Below are 16,786 nucleotides of genomic sequence, written 5' to 3'. Positions count from 1 at the left end.
TACCTGCGCTAAACTATAAAAAATCTCAATGCATAAACTTTAAAAAAAGATTTTGGATGTAAACAATGTTCTTGATTTATTGCATTTATGTCTGGCTCCAAAATCTTGCATGAAAAATATCACAAATTTCATTTTTGAATTGCTAGAGTTATTAAACACAATATTATATAGTGCATAATAGATTAGAAGATTTTATTGCAACACCTTGTTTCCTAAATGCACAGAACTGTCAGCATGCAGCACGAATTGTAAAAACAACCTCTCTCTCCCCTCCCGACACCTCTCTCCCCCTTCCCATGCCCCCAGAACAACAGAGCAAGGTAGGTTCTCATCTATACTCTGTACTCATGTATATTAAAGATGTATGCTGGTGTATTATGACTATTTTGACAGTTCCATCTTTCTCGCAATCATTTGAAATACACAGAAGACCCACTCCTATATTTGCTGTTTTGAGATATTTACAACTGTCCCAGAAAACATTTGCAGCAGTACTTGTTCTATCCTTGGCACACATGAATAATTTTGTTCAAAGTTTGCCCATTTTCTGAGGGACTATGTTGACAACATCAACAGACAGTAGTTTACATCAGGTGGAACAGAGTGAAGACAGAGTTCAGATTAATTCACTTCACCAGATCCTACTAAGCTTACAGGAAGATGTTTTCAACATATATTGTGTCTCAGGACACAGAAAATAAACAAAATATCAAAACCATTATGTGATGAGGAGATGAGCTTTCTGTCTGTCTGTCTGTCTGAGTCTGTGACTGCCTGCTCACCCGCCCGCCCATCCGTCCGTCTAGTGATGTTCTTTTTCCAGTTCTGACAAATGCCACTTTCATTATGCAAGACTGAAAACCATTACGTGAAGAAAAGATATATGTTCAAGATAACTGTACTTTCATAGCAATATCTGTCTGTCCGTGTGTGTGTCTGTCTATCTGACTTTGTAACTGTCCGTTTAGGCTTCTTTTTTTCTAGTTCTAAGTCCTTACTCTAGTTTCATTATGCAAGACTGACAATACAGGTAACATAAAATCCCAATCCAAGGGAAGGTAAATGTTCATCTAAGTCACAGTAGTAAACCTGTCTGTCTGTCTCTCTGTCCATCTCCCTGTCTATCTCCAACACTTAATGTCTGTCTGTCTGTCACTCACTGTCTGTAGTCAGTTCCATTATACACACTCTATTCAGCCAGTCTCCTGCCTCCAAACAGACCAGTCCTTGTTCCATCCTCTCAATGTAGAGCACCAGGCAGGGGAACAAGAAGTATCATATTTCAACATTTTGTTACATATTGCTGTGGATTGAACCTCCCCTCTCCAATCTGACATTCCTATCCTCTAGACCACTGATGCCATGAATCATTATCAAGACTGGACAGTTATCATTGTTCACTATGGACTATCAAAGACCTGAAGTTACTATTCAGCTTCAGTCATAATTTATTTATATACCTTATCATACAAAACTAATAGTAAGATCCTAAACATTATAAACCCATAATCCTTCTGTTCTGAAAGGGAAGACTTGCATGGGCCTTTTTTCTGCTTCACTTGACGAAATCATAACTTCAGATTTAAATGACTGTTGTGAAGGATGTTGAAAGAGAGTCATCACTATTTTGTAAACAGTTTCCTAATAGGTCTATTAACTGAACAAAACCATCAACACTTTTTCCAAATGGTAAGAAGATGCTGAGAAGATGAAGTCAAGAGGTGCAATTTATCATCATAATATTGAAGACTCGAGAATTGCTCGCTTCAGCAAAAAAAACAACAGTGAGAGAAAGGGTGGGTGGGTGGGGTGAAATCGGGTTAACAGCACACTTAAGAATATTTGGCTCAAATGATGTTAAGCATGTGTGTGTTCATGCAACCGCTTCTACTTACCCATACAGCCTGTCTCACAGTCAATGAACCACATTATTTTACCTACAGCCTAGCCCTCCCTGCAGGGTTAAATCTAAATAAAGCATGTCTACATTTCCGTAGGTTCAGGCCTGAATCTCTTGTCTCCCTGAGGCTCCTTTTCAATTTCTAAGGGTTAGTTTGTTACTATCAAAATAATATATATTCAGAGACTAAAGGTTCGTCCATAGCCAAGACTTAAGCTGGTTTTAAAGTGCTAGCTCACTGAGATAACATGCCACACTTAAGCACGAATACCCCACTCCGAGCTGACCAGTCCTTGCTGCACCGATAAATACCTTCCCATAAGTAACCAAAGCAGGGAATCAATCAGTAATATTCCGTCAACAACCCAATCCTTCAACCACTAAGCCAAGCAAATGACAATAACCAAACCATCCAAGATCAACCAAATTGTAATTACAAAAGTTTGGATCACAAACAACAGGTCTGCTCTAATTGAATCTCATCTGTCCATTTCAGAAGAATCAGTCCCGGTAACCTTGCAAACCCTATGGAGCAAGGCGCCTGATAATCTTGCTTTTAGCAGGTTAGGATGGCAGCAGAACAACAAGCATATCGCTTACACTCACGATAAGAAGGCTCTGTGGGTTGTCATCCTGTTGGCACGAGCTTCACCCATAATTTCAAGCTTCCAAGACCCAACTTTCTGATTTTCTAGCACCAAATGCTGATTTCATGCCAGAGTCTTCCCTATCAGAGCTGTTGTACACTGTCAGCATCATGGCAGGATTTCGAGGTCAACGTCTGGCCTGCTGATAGAACTGTCAGATGCACCAACCTGACATTTTTGTGTATATAGCTAACCATTTCTTGACAACCTTCTGTTTTAGTAAAAGTCAATGTCTGACCTGCCGACAGATCAGAATAAATGCACCAGTGTGACATTTTTGTGTGCTTGGCAAAATATTATTTCAACATCTTTTCCATTTAGGCCTGAAGTATCAAAGAGATTGTCTTCACATGGTTTCCAATTGTTTCTTCAACAAGTTTAACATCTTACTTTCACAGTGGTGGCAGTGGGGTATCTGGTTACACTGCTTTCAGCAATATTCCAGCAATATTACTGCAGGAAACACCATAAATGGAAAATTGAACCCGGGTCTTCAACTTGAAGAGTGAATTCATCACTAGGCTACCCAACCGCTCCATCTGAGGTTAAAACTGGTGCCCAGTAACCTCTGCTACATTTTGGGGATCAGGGCCTCCCTTCACAAAGCACAAAGATGAAGGTAAGTCGTAAGTCACTAAAGTAACATTAGAGAAATGTTAAACATTGGGAGACAAGGTTGCTTTGTGGAAGGAGCCCCAGGTCATCATACTCTGTGTCTTTGTACCTGTATCTCTTGGAAGCTGCTCACAAAACAATCAATGTAATTTCTGGGTCAACTTTCACAAGGTGACTTACAATCACCTTTGTGAAAGTAACTTATTCACAGGGTGCCTTCATACAGCTGGAATAATGCTGAGTGCAGTACTATTAGCAAAAGACCTACCATCAAGTCACAAAGTGACTTATGATCACATTAGTGCTTTGTGAAAGGAACCTCTGGTCCAGACACTTATTTACAGGCAGCCTTCATAATGCTGAAAGCAGCACTAAAGCACAAGCCCTTCCATCAGGTCATCATGCTACTAACACTCCAACATGCTCTCCCACAAGCAGAACAAATGCCCCAAGGTGAATCTCCAATCACACACCTCCAATTAGCACCTGGCTCAAGGCTGGCAAATGAAAGTGAAAGGTAGGCAACCCAAATTTCCCACTTAATCAGTGCCTCTTATCTGATTACCACTGAACCAGTTAACAATTATCAGTCATCCAGAAGCACTGGCACATACCTTGACTCTTAATTGAATAACCTCGAACTCATAAATTACAGCAACAACATCGGTACAATAGCATTCTCGGGTAGCCTGTTTCTGTTACAGTTGATCAGTCATACTATCAAACTGATAGTGCTTGATTGTTGTACAGAACATTCCGCCCATTAGACACATTACGGAACATATTCCTGAATTAACACACTTTGAAGTGGGTGAGTGAGCTTGGTTTTATTCTGCCTTTAGTAATATTCTCACAGTGTCCCAGCTAGGAATACTGGAAATGGGCTCAATACATTGTACCCACATGGGGCAGTGTTTTGGTAGTTGCACTGGTGTTACCAATCACTGCAAAGGGCAACCTGTGTATCAGTAACTTGCTTTGGTGCATGTAGGTTTTCATCTCAGATTGCACCTGGTCCAAGTAGGTGATGCCTCTTAAACTGTGCCCTGTGGGGATTCACACCTTCTCCATGAGGATTAATGTTTTAAGCATCAGGCTACCTTTCCATCACTTTCTCAATGTTCACATGTAAGTCTAAGTTGATACATTTTTTTTGAGTGACTCAGTGAGTTGACTTTTACTCCGCACTCAGCAATATTCCTGCTATATGGTGGCAGTCTGTAAATAATCGAGTCTGGATCAGACAATCTAGTGATCAACAATATAAGCATCGATCTGCACAATTGGGAACCGATGACGTGTGTCAACCAAGTCAGCGAGTCTGACCACCCGATCCCATTAGTCGCCTCTTATGACAAGCATAGTCGCCTTTTATGGCAAGCATGGGTTGCTGAAGGCCTATTCTACTCCAGACCTTCACAGGTCAGATTTTTCTATTTTTCAAGAGCAATACTCCATAGATACCAGCGTTGCCTGTGCATTACAGTGAGCAAGTTTTACTTTTATGTCCCTTTTAACAAGGGATCAGTTTCGAGCATGATGCCAATCAGTGACTGAAATAATTTTTCAACTCAACCTGACAGCCGGGCTGGCGGTCCAAAAGTATTGCCTGCCCATCTTGAACGTTGCCTGCACACCTTTTTGACTTACTTTTTGCAATAACGTACAAAAATGTCGCCAACAAGTACAAACGAGTAAGTATCCCTCTCTCTCTTTATTTGTGAGGAGTTGTCCATGTATAATTAAGGAACATACTCGTAGCTTTCATTCATCTTTCTTAAATCAAAATATGACATGGCAATTAAAATGGAATGATCGTCCTGAGAGCAAACTGAAAGTAGGTCAACCTTAGAAAATTCAGCCAGATAATCAGGCTGGTGGAGAGAATTTCCAGGCAGCCCCCTTGACAATTTACCGGCCACAGGCAGTCAGGCAGGCCCTTATTTTGATCACTGATGCCAATACATGAAAGTCTACTAACTGAGTTTTGTTTTATTATGCTTTTAGCAGTATCACAGCAGGGGACACAAGAAATGGGCTTGAACCACTAGGCTACCCTATGTTTCCCACATGCAGTCTGAGCTGCATGAACAGAAGATCATACCCAAGACATCCCTAACACCTATATTTGCCCTCAAAGAATATACATGACTCACAGAATAGAGGCACTACTCAACCAAATACGAAGACCAATTATCTCCCATATTTCAAATTTCCTGTGGTATATAAACTGACTATGTAGAAGAATACATTATTTTCACCATTCAGCCACATCTGACCACCAAATAACAAGCTGTAGCAACTAACAAACAAGTATAGTTATAACAAACTGGCACATTTCTCACCAACCATTCACAATAGGTACACAGTCCCCTCAAGGCTTTTGAGCATGGGATGAGACAGGGGGTGTAGTCTTCCCCTATTGTTATTGTCAGTCACTGCAGAAATAACAACAAGGTCCCTTCCCTTCACGCAGAAAATGACCACAGTGTCAAATTACTACAACATCCCATCAAAGGGTTGCTTTGTAAAGGACTTGGCCTGGCAATAACTTGGCCATTGTTGTCTGCATGTCATATATCCTATATCACATGGCTGAAAAATCCGGCTCTGGGGTAGCTGTCTATTCTTTTCAGAAAGGTATATAATACATGTTTTTCCCCTATAAATATCATTTGAGCTTTACTTGAAATGTGAGTCTATGACTAAGCAGTGTATCATGATTTATAGCTGAATAATTGTTCGCCACAGTAAACAGGTGTATTAATTGTCAACACGATACAAGTTTAACAGGTTTTGCATTTTTTTAATTATCTTCGCAATTATAGAAAAATGGCTGCACCAAATATTATCAAATATTTTTACCTATGTAATACTTTTAATTGCCAATGATGTTGGAGTTGTTAGGCTATTTAACAATTTATAGTTGATTTATAGGTGTGATTATAGAATATGTTCACCACTTAATCATGTACCTGTTTCAGCTATATGATTACCTTATTCCACCAATAATTTTTTCCGCTGATAATCAAAGGGTTAGTGTTCGGGTTAGGGTTGGGTTGGTGCTAGGATTAGGTTAGGGAGACGAACGTATCCTACAATGGGTCTGATATGCATTGGTTTGTTTAGAGTGAACAGTCCCTATATATAACATGTTTCTTGAGTTAACATTGTATAAATATTATAGATGCAGTTGAGCCTAATTCAAAGAACTTACAAATCTAATCACAGAAGTTAAAGTATTTAACTGATTGGATTACGAATGATTTTCAATGTGATTATTTACTGATTACAGAACTTTCTGAACATTTTGAAGCAGAGTGTTACTTCTTTTTACTATCATCATAACTAGCCATTGAAGTATTGTTGGTCTGTCATACATGAAAACAGTAAATGTGTGATTTTTCGTGATTGAGGACAACATATATGGCCTGCATACTTTGTACCCACACTGAACCGAGAACCCAGACCATTAGAGTGATGAGCAATTGCTTACCACTATACCATCTCACCCCCTCCACAAATTATGGCCAATATAAAAGCGAAGGCACAGCAGTTGTTGTTCTACACAGGTTATTATCATTATTTTATTCACTTCTAAAACAGAGACTGGTTTTCCCTACTTTTAGCAATATCAATCAAACACGACAAGAAACATAAGAAGTTGTGCTTCACTCATCATACCCTTGCAAGGTAACAATCCCTGAGCTTCCATTCAACAAACCAAACATTTAAACCACTTCGCTACCCCACTGACCACCTCAGTATGAAAAGCATTCATAAAAATATTGAAAATTTAACTACTGAAATAATACCAACTCAGACATTCAAACCACCCTGACTCCCCACCTCAGTGAAAGAATAATAAAACTGAATTCACAAACTTTTGAATAATACCCCCTCCTAAGATAACATGATATTTACATGCACATAATTAAAGCATCAGTTAGTAGTGTCAAAACATATAACAACCCTGGTGAGATGCTCTGCTGCTTTTTACCCTACCCAACATCTGTTGTAAGTATACACATATGTACACAAAATCCTCAATGCATGAATTCATGAATGCTACATGAGAGAGTAGATGGGCGTTCAATGACTCGAAGCGAACACTGTCTGTTTCCCACGCTTGTACACAATGTGGGTCACAGCGGGGTGGACTTGGGTAGACCCTGAGCAGGGTGTTAGCTGAAATCACAGGTACTCCACAAGAAGAACTAGAGTGTACACAAAACTTTCAACTTTGAGCATATACTGTGGAGCTAGAAGAACGTGCCTGATCAACCTCCTGATGAAAGGACTGACAGAAGCACCCAGCTTGTTTTGTTCTTGTGATCATCAAGAATAATTTCTGTTCCTTGATGTAAAGCTTCTTGTGTTTCTTGAAGGAGCCTTTGTGACATTTTGGATCTCCTTCTGCATCTTCTTCAAACATTTTTTGAGCCAACTGACAAGCGCATGCATATATTCAGTCTGTGACGTCTGCCATTAGTCTGAAGCCTGAGTCTGGTAGCATTCTGTCTGAACTTTCAGCTCAGAGATTTCACATATGCCACTAAAATTTAACAAAAATGCTGCTGAGAAACACATTTAGTTTTTTTATGACAAAAGGTTAAAGCATCATATCAGGACTATTTTTCACACATCCTTTTCATTGCTTTCAGTTCATAATGACGATCAACATCTGCATAACTACTAATGCCTGTCAGTAAGAAAGCCATATTGTTTAAAAGTCATTGGTGACTTTCAGTGAGTGAGTCAGTGAGTGAGTGAGCGAGCGTTATTAATTGCAAGGTTGAATCTAAGTTAAGCAACATCAAGAAGCATGTACACAACAAGATCTGGATCAATGAAATTGTTCCAAGAGCGACGATCCATACGGTGAGGTAATGTGAAATAGAGTATAACATTGCAAGCAAACTAATTTCCCCAATTCTGGCCAGCATATTAAGTACACCACATATGGACATGTGTAACTAGTGTAAATGGATACATCTAACTAGGTCAGCACTGTACACATATGTACTGATCAGAGCTATCTAATTCCAGATGCCATAACATCTGCATATTTAGCCTGATTCATGCCAGATGGATCAAGCCAAACACATCATGACTTCTAACAGTTATCACATTAGAATGTCTGTGGAATGTACAAAATTTGGAACCCCACTGTTCTGATGATAAAATTTTGTCACTAAACAGCAGGCTTAATGACTTCCATCATGGCTTAACATTGGATATTAAGGAGATTACAGTTCAGTCTGGGTCTGTTTTCTGGTCATATCTTATACAGAGGGTTTAGTTCAATATTTTGAACAGGTTTTTTTTCATGCATGCATGACAATTTTCTCTTGAGGAAAAAAATCAGGTTTCATGTTTCGCGAAAGTCATGGACACACCAATTGTGCAGACATTTCATGAAACAGAATGAGGGCAAAATCTAGGATCCAAATACATAACCAGAAAAGACAAGAAGCAAGTGAGCATGGTTTGATGTCACTTTTAGGAACATTCAAGAAGTATATATTGTACCCATGTACGAAAATTAACCTTGGTCTTCAGCGGTACAAGTGAATGCTTTAACCACAAGCCACTCTGGAAAAACAAAGGCAGGCATCTCTGCAACTGTAGAGACACAAACTGTAGAGACTACAAGGGAGTGAGTTTAGTTTTACGCTACCATTAGCAATATTCCAACAATATCACGGAGGGGGGGACACCAGAAATGGGTTACACACATTGTATTCAAGTGTGGAATCAAACTCAGGTCTTCAGCATCACGAGCGAACCCTTTAACCACTAGGCTATCCCACCACCTGTAGAAACTACAAAAGTCATATAAAATTCTGTTCAGGCCTGTAAATCATCTATTAATTCTTGCAATAATACTCAATTCTTCTTAAAATGACATAAAAGCCATTGTCAAACTAGCAGCTTCAAAGTTTAGGCACATACAGAAAATATTTCCAAAAAGCACAGAACAAGCAACTGCTTGAATCAAGTGACTACAATTCATACATGTCTTACACACCAGCATGCTATCAAACGTTTCAACTTACAATATGTTTTCATGAGGAAGCCATGACAAAGATGAGTTGGAAAGTCACGACTCTGCATACAAGACCACACTCAGATAGATAGATCTGCTCATTGCTCCACATCAAATCCACCACACTAATCCCAACTGATACATGTAATTCACCCTGCAATTATGTAATAACCTTGGCAGGTAACTACGTCTTGGGGAAACCAAACAATGCTCAGTACAATCAGTAATTTGACTGTATGTATAATTACAGTTGTTGGGCACACAGCAATCAACAAGAAGGTGGAATAATGGCTTCTCTTGGCGGTGTTAGCCTTGCTTCAAGTCTCAACATCAGGGGCATTGGGGTGGCCTCATGGTTAAAGCATTCACTCGTCACGCCGAAAACCCGGGTTTGATTCCCCACATGGGTACAATGTGTGAGGCCCATTTTCTGATGTCTTCCGCCGTGATATTGCTGGAATATTGCTAAAAGCGGCACAAAACTAAACTCACTCACTCACTCTTAACATCAAGAAGCCTGTGCATAGCTGTACAGCAATTCTAAAATTGTTATAACAGACAAGCGACTGAGTGTGTTTAACGCTGCTTTTACCAATATTCCATGAATGTCACATGATGGGACACCAGCAATGGGTTCCTCACATTGTACCTATCTGGGGAGTCGATCCCAGACCTATAGCCTCACTTGTGAACATTTTAGTCACTAGGCTACCCCACAGCACCCTATAACAGACAAGTCTAGACAAACGGACACCTTTTTGTTATTTAGTAGCTTGTCCATATAATTTCTCAAATTTAGGAATTGTACTTTACATTAATAAATACTACCTTTTCGAAAAGGTAAAGTGTATGTAGAATCCACTGTTGTACAGCAATTCTATAATCCTTTTCATAGGAAAATCCAGATGTACAGAACCTTGGTCTTTTATAGAAACAACTTATTTTTTCTGTAATCTATGATTTATCGAACACATGATAAACCATAAAATACCATTTTACAGACTTGGACAAGTTCAGATCATAATCCAGAGGCCTAGAGCAAATGTTTACCCTTATTATGGGCACGGTTATCTTGGAAAGATTGCTTGTGTTTGATCTATGAATTTTGACAAACTTGATTTTAACCAAAATGTCCATTAGCAGCTAGGGCAAGTCTAGGCTATGGTCGGTCCAGAAGTATGAAATCTGTTGTTGCCAACAACTCATGACGACAAATGTGCTTGACTCATCAGTTCTGTCATACATCTACCCAACATAAGTACTTGTGTCTTCCATTTAGCTTATCAAGACGTCTACCAATTATAATGACTAATCCTAATTATATGTTATCTGTGCAAAAGGAAAAAATAACTTTCTCAAAAGATAAGACTTCCTAATAGGATAATTATTACTGCCATGAAGGGATGACTAGGCAGCAAACATTTTAACTTCCAACTTTTAAAGGCAGCTGTAATTAAACTTATCGGCACAGTAAAGAACATGTTTTTTTTATTTGGATAACTTGTACAGATATTTTCTCAAATTTAGGAATTATAACTGAACTTTAATTATACAGCAATACAGGTTTATGTTTCAGAATGAGTGACTGAGTTTTACATCACTTTGTTCCAGCAATATCATGATGGATGACTCCAGAAATGGGCTTCACACTTACTAATATGAGGACCCCAGAGTCTTCAGTGTGATAAGCAAATGCTTTAAACACTGGGCTATCTCCTCATAAGTATGTCTGGATCTGACAATCCAGTGATCAAGAGCATCAGCACTTATCAGCACATTTGGGATATGACGACATGTTTTCTGTTATCAGGAGAGTCCCGGAATTCTACCAACCAATAAAACTTCAGTTATGATATGACTGGATCGTTCACTCTGTAATAAGTACAGGGCAAACAAGAATGTCCTAATAAACTTTTCATTGTTATGATTAAAACAATAAAAAAAAAAGACTGCAACAGATTGAGTACACATGACCTCTGTTTGCTGTATGTGTCCTGTTTCGAAACATGTCATTGATCATTAATCATTACATAGAAAACTTTAAGGGCACTGAGTCTCAAGATTTGGGTGTCTATTTCAGTTCAAACTGTGTACATATTCTGTACTTTAAGAGCTTTTTTGGGGCAGATGTGTGTTTGAAAGTCACTGTATTAAGATGTTGAAGTCATGATAAGACACAATCCCCATGTTATGTAAACATTAAGTCAGTGTAAGGCAGCCATAACACAGCTATAACAATAATTATCTTAAGATGCTTCTGGATGAAGCCAAGCAACTTATTTCTTATGCCAACCCTGAAACAAAAATCTACAAACTATCACATTCAAATCCAAAATAAAAGTATCGATATTTTCATTTTTTTCACATTTTCCAGACATTCTTCAAGCTCGTACAACATATAAAAGAAGATTGAACAACAAATATTTGAAATATTTGCCTTTAAGATTAAGATGAAAATGCTGATCTACCAAATAAGCTAACACCTTAATGACACATAATGACACAAAACCTTGTCGTAGAACCACTTGCCTTGTTATAACTGGCACCAAAACGTCGTTAAAAATGGCTTAACATGTAGAGAGGGTCATATATCCCACCTAGACGTGTGATACGGACATGTCTGCACCTGTTTATCTGCACCTGCAGCTTATCACAGTTGAACAGATCTGTGAAGGTGTGTAGACGCGCAGTTCCTGCAAAGACGTTTTTGAGCCAATGCCCTCTTAAAGTTTCACATGTTAAACTGAGAAAGAACTATTTTTCAGTTATCTCACGGAAACACTTCCTCCTTCTAACAAATGCCTCTTAAAAAATTTCCTACCTGAGATCATCTGACTATGTTTGACCATTTTCAATAAAAATCTAGGCAGTATTCTTGCTAAACATTAAACCCCAAGCATGTACTCCTAATTTGGGGGGGGTTGATTTTTATTGTTGACTTGGTAATGCAACACAAAATTCAACACTTTGGGACTACCATTTACATTTGCAGCAACTAATGCTGATCACAAGAGACTGAATTACTGCTGACAGTGGCATTAAACCAAACAACAACAAACAAATCTTTCAACCAACCAAAACTTGTAATCAGTCAGCAACCCAAACTATCTGATCTAGCCTGTCTCACAGTCCCTGAACCACATTACTTTCCCCACTACCTAGCCCTCAATGCAGTGTAGTCTGTCTCACAGCCCCTGAACCACATTACTTTCCCCACTACCTAGCCCTCCCTGCAATGTAGTCTGTCTCACAGTCCCTGAACCACATTACTTTCCCCACTACCTAGCCCTCCCTGCAGTGTAGTCTGTCTCACAGTCCCTGAACCACATTACTTTCCCCACTACCTAGCCCTCAATGCAGTGTAGTCTGTCTCACAGTCCCTGAACCACATTACTTTGCCCACTACCTAGCCCTCCCTGCAGTGTAGTCTGTCTCACAGTCCCTGAACCACATTACTTTCCCCACTACCTAGCCCTCCCTGCAGTGTTCTCTGTCTCACAGTCCCTGAACCACATTACTTTCCCCACTACCTAGCCCTCCCTGCAATGTAGTCTGTCTCACAGTCCCTGAACCACATTACTTTCCCCACTACCTAGCCCTTCCTGCAATGTAGTCAGTCTCACAGCCCCTGAACCACATTATTTTCCCCACTACCTATTCTTCCCTGCAATGTAGTCAGTCTCACAGCCCCTGAACCACATTATTTTCCCCACTACCTATTCTTCCCTGCAATGTAGTCAGTCTCACAGCCCCTGAACCACATTACTTTCCCCACTACCTAGCCCTCAATGCAGTGTAGTCTGTCTCACAGCCCCTGAACCACATTACTTTCCCCACTACCTAGCCCTCCCTGCAATGTAGTCTGTCTCACAGTCCCTGAACCACATTACTTTCCCTACTACCTATTCTTCCCTGCAATGTAGTCTGTCTCACAGTCCCTGAACCACATTACTTTCCCTACTACCTATTCTTCCCTGCAATGTAGTCAGTCTCACAGCCCCTGAACATTACTTTCCCTACTACCTATTCTTCCCTGCAATGTAGTCAGTCTCACAGCCCCTGAACCACATTATTTTCCCTACTACCTATTCTTCCCTGCAATGTAGGGAAGAATCACAGTCCCTGAACCACATTATTTTCCCAACTGCCTATTCTTCCCTGCAATGCTAAAGTTCTAAATGAGCCAAGGCTAAATTTCCCATCTGACTAGGTCCTCCTTTTCAGTTAAAAGGGTTAATTTGTCACAATCAAAATGACATATATTCAGAATCTATTGTCAGTCTACAACCAATCCAGCATCACCTGTTTGGTACCTACTCCACTGACATGCCCAGATTAGCTCAGTTTAATATGATTTTCCACTGTATTTTGAATGTGTCACTTTGTGTAAGCTGAACACAGAATGAAAACGAAAATGACATAAGTTTACGAAATTCTTCTTCTTTTTTATTTCTTTTATTTCAGAAGAGTGTGTTACAAATGGGAGTTTATAAATGGTAAAATCCACTAGAACTGTTATTGTGCAGTAAAAACTAAGAATCAGGCTAAAGTGAGATTTGAACCCATAAGAGAGGAAAATTTACAGCAAAGGGACACAACTCTACACAATTCGGCAACATTTGACAACATTCTCACCTCTTGACTAATTCTCCCATAGCAACATATTTTTCTAAAGTTATGTACAAATGTGTCTCTGACATGCAAAAAGACAAAACATGTAAATTCCAAGGTGAAAAATGCTTTAAATCATCCAAACTGTTTTTGCAGTAGTATCAAGAAAGCATCTGTTAATGTCCTATCAGTTCCCTCCACGTGTGAAAGCATCGCTCCAAGTGTTCAGGCATATCTGAATTTCATAGACTCATTTCAATCAAGTTACTATATTAATCTCGCATACAACAACTTTCTATCAAGTCCAAACACATTTTCTGGGATAATATTGATAAGCAGGAGACTTACACAGCTAACACCAAAAACCGAACACTCCATGTATTACACAAATTGCCTAAAATATCAAAACTATTTCAAATAGAACTCGAAGCTATGAGACAAAGATTTGGAACTTCCATGGATAACAGTTCCTATGATAACAGTCACTCCTCTGTTTCACACACAATGTCACATATAACATAATAATAATATACTGGACAAAAACAGTTAGGGATATATGTAAATTTTGGAAATTTGAATAATGATCTATTTACACACTGATACCCTGACAAAATATCAATCATAAAATTACCAATATCCCTAACTTATTTTGTCGAGTGCATAAAAGACATACAGCTCTATACTCATCCCCTTCTCGGCTGTTACTTGGCAGCCTGAACTTGTAATTTCAAGCTATGAAATACAGCATCTTCATTTCCTTAATACCTGTGGGAAAATTTAAAGCATCATTTTGACATATCACATATTAAGCTACTCTCAGTAAGAGGCAACTAATGGGATTGGGTGGTCAAGCTCGCTGACTTGGTTGACGCATGTCATCAGTTCCCAATTACACAGATCGATCCTCATGCTGTTGATCACTGGATTGTCTGGTCCATACTTGAGTATTTACAGACCGCTGCCATATAGCTGGAATATTGCTGAGTGTGGCGTGAAACTAGACTCACTCACTCACCTACCTATGTATAAAGCTTCAAACTCAATGCTAATTTATATACCGTGTTCAAAGCGATCCCTAACAAAGCATATCACCTGCATATACAAATATTTGCAACAAAAACATGTTGGTCTTCGGCTGTTTTTTATATAAGATCATGATTCCAGAAGATCATCGTCAGAATTGGTCTTCAGCAACCCATGCTTGTTGCAAGAGGCATTAAACTCAATTGAGTAGTCAGGCGCATTGGCGAAGTTGCAGTACACCACTGTATCCCAAATGTGCAGATTAATGCTCATGATGTCGATCACAGGTTTATCTTGTCCAGACTTTATGAATTTGGAATGGCAGAGTGAGAAATGTACTGAGTAAGAAAAGATTTCCAATATTTTAGGCTTGGAGGTCACTGAATGCAATCAAATATGATGGAGCATTCCTAGACCTCAAGACGCCCTTTAAATTTGAAAACAGTAGCTTCCAGAGACTGTGTGTCACCCCACTGTTAAATGTCAGCATGGGCTTCTGGGTAAGACATGGCACAAAAAGACTAAACTTAAATCAACTCCACTCTCTAGATTTCATTCCATGTATCAAGCTACCTAATTGACACCCTCTTCTGAGGACTCTTGATTAAAGGAGACAGAGATATCAGCTGTTGAGTGATGGTGTTGACAGCTCTGTCTTTTGCAATCTGTCTAGACACAGCTTTCTCACAACATGCAGTCATTGAAGGATCACTTGAGAATCTATGAAACACATTAGCCAGTATTTGCCAGTCTTTTACCTGTATAGGAGTCATTTATTCATCCAGAGTAATTTGTCAGTCATCATCTACTTATCCTGGGTATTTGTCAGCATTCTTTATCCAAAGGTATCTGGCAGTCATTTTTTTTTTTTTTTATCCACGAGTATCTGGCAGTCTTTTATTTTTTTATCCATGGATATATGGCAAACATTTTTTTTTTATCCAGTGGTATTTGTCAGTCATTTTTTTCCTGAGGGTATTTGGCAGTATTTTATACAGTCCAATGATGATTAGATCCTGAAAGCTCTAAGGCACATAACTCTTCATAGCAAATTCTTGTGTCTTGTAATACAAGGCCGGCTACAGCTTTTGTTGAAGTTTGAAATATTAACAATTTTACTGATGTTGGTTGCAACGAAAATTCAGTCATGTCTTCCTATCTATAATAATAGCTTCTCAAAATATTGCAGCAAACATGACTCTATGACATACATTCTGCTGTAATAATTGTACCTGATGTTTGGAAATGTGAACGTAATAAGACCCATCTCACGCTGATGTTGTGTATATGTTCCAAGACTGTTTAAAGATAAGAAATAACATTCAGTTCTTTTTCAAAATTATCAGCTTTAATCAAGAAAGCATTTCATTATTTCTGTTAAAGAGTCGAAATACACACATCTTATCAGTAACAGCATATATAGCATCCAAAGGGTAACAAAGTAATTCAAAACACAGATACTGACAGAGAAAACACAACAGAAAAACAACATTGCATATCAGCCAAAATTGAAATGTGTACCTCTTCACTCACTGAAATCTGCATATTTGACCTTGAAACATTTGCAGGTTCTGTGCTACACTATTACAAAGTTGAAATCCTGAAAAATATATGTCGGTCAAGTGTCACCACGACCTGTTACAATTTTCAACAATTCACCCAAAACAATCTTTGATCAGTGCAGGAGGCGTGCAAACAAAAACCATTGACATTTTTTTCCAAGATAAAAACTCGAAGAAGACAAGTCCTGAACTTCTAGCCATTTCAAGAATCCTTGTTTACACGCTGGTTCCCAAGATCTGTGACACCCACCCCTACTAGGATGTTGGGTTCTATTGCAGATCCCTCCTGACAGAACGGGGCTTGATTCCTGGCAACAGCCTACTGCTTCTTGAAATCGGAGCTGTGGGATTGGCTCCGCAGCACAAAGACTCCACTGTC

At 39.1% G+C, this 16,786-nt stretch overlaps 1 protein-coding gene across 5 annotated transcripts in view; it reads right to left on the bottom strand.

Moving 5' to 3' along the window:
• Positions 1 to 16,786, bottom strand: part of LOC137256582 (rho GTPase-activating protein 23-like) — a 134,096-nt gene that overhangs the window by 70,150 nt on the left and 47,160 nt on the right. The window lies entirely within an intron of this gene.

This window comes from Haliotis asinina, chromosome 11 (genome assembly GCF_037392515.1).
Source record: "Haliotis asinina isolate JCU_RB_2024 chromosome 11, JCU_Hal_asi_v2, whole genome shotgun sequence".
NCBI classification, from domain to species: Eukaryota; Metazoa; Mollusca; class Gastropoda; order Lepetellida; family Haliotidae; genus Haliotis; species Haliotis asinina.
Note: the sequence above shows the minus strand (reverse complement) of the source record. Positions and strands in the feature narration are given on the sequence as shown.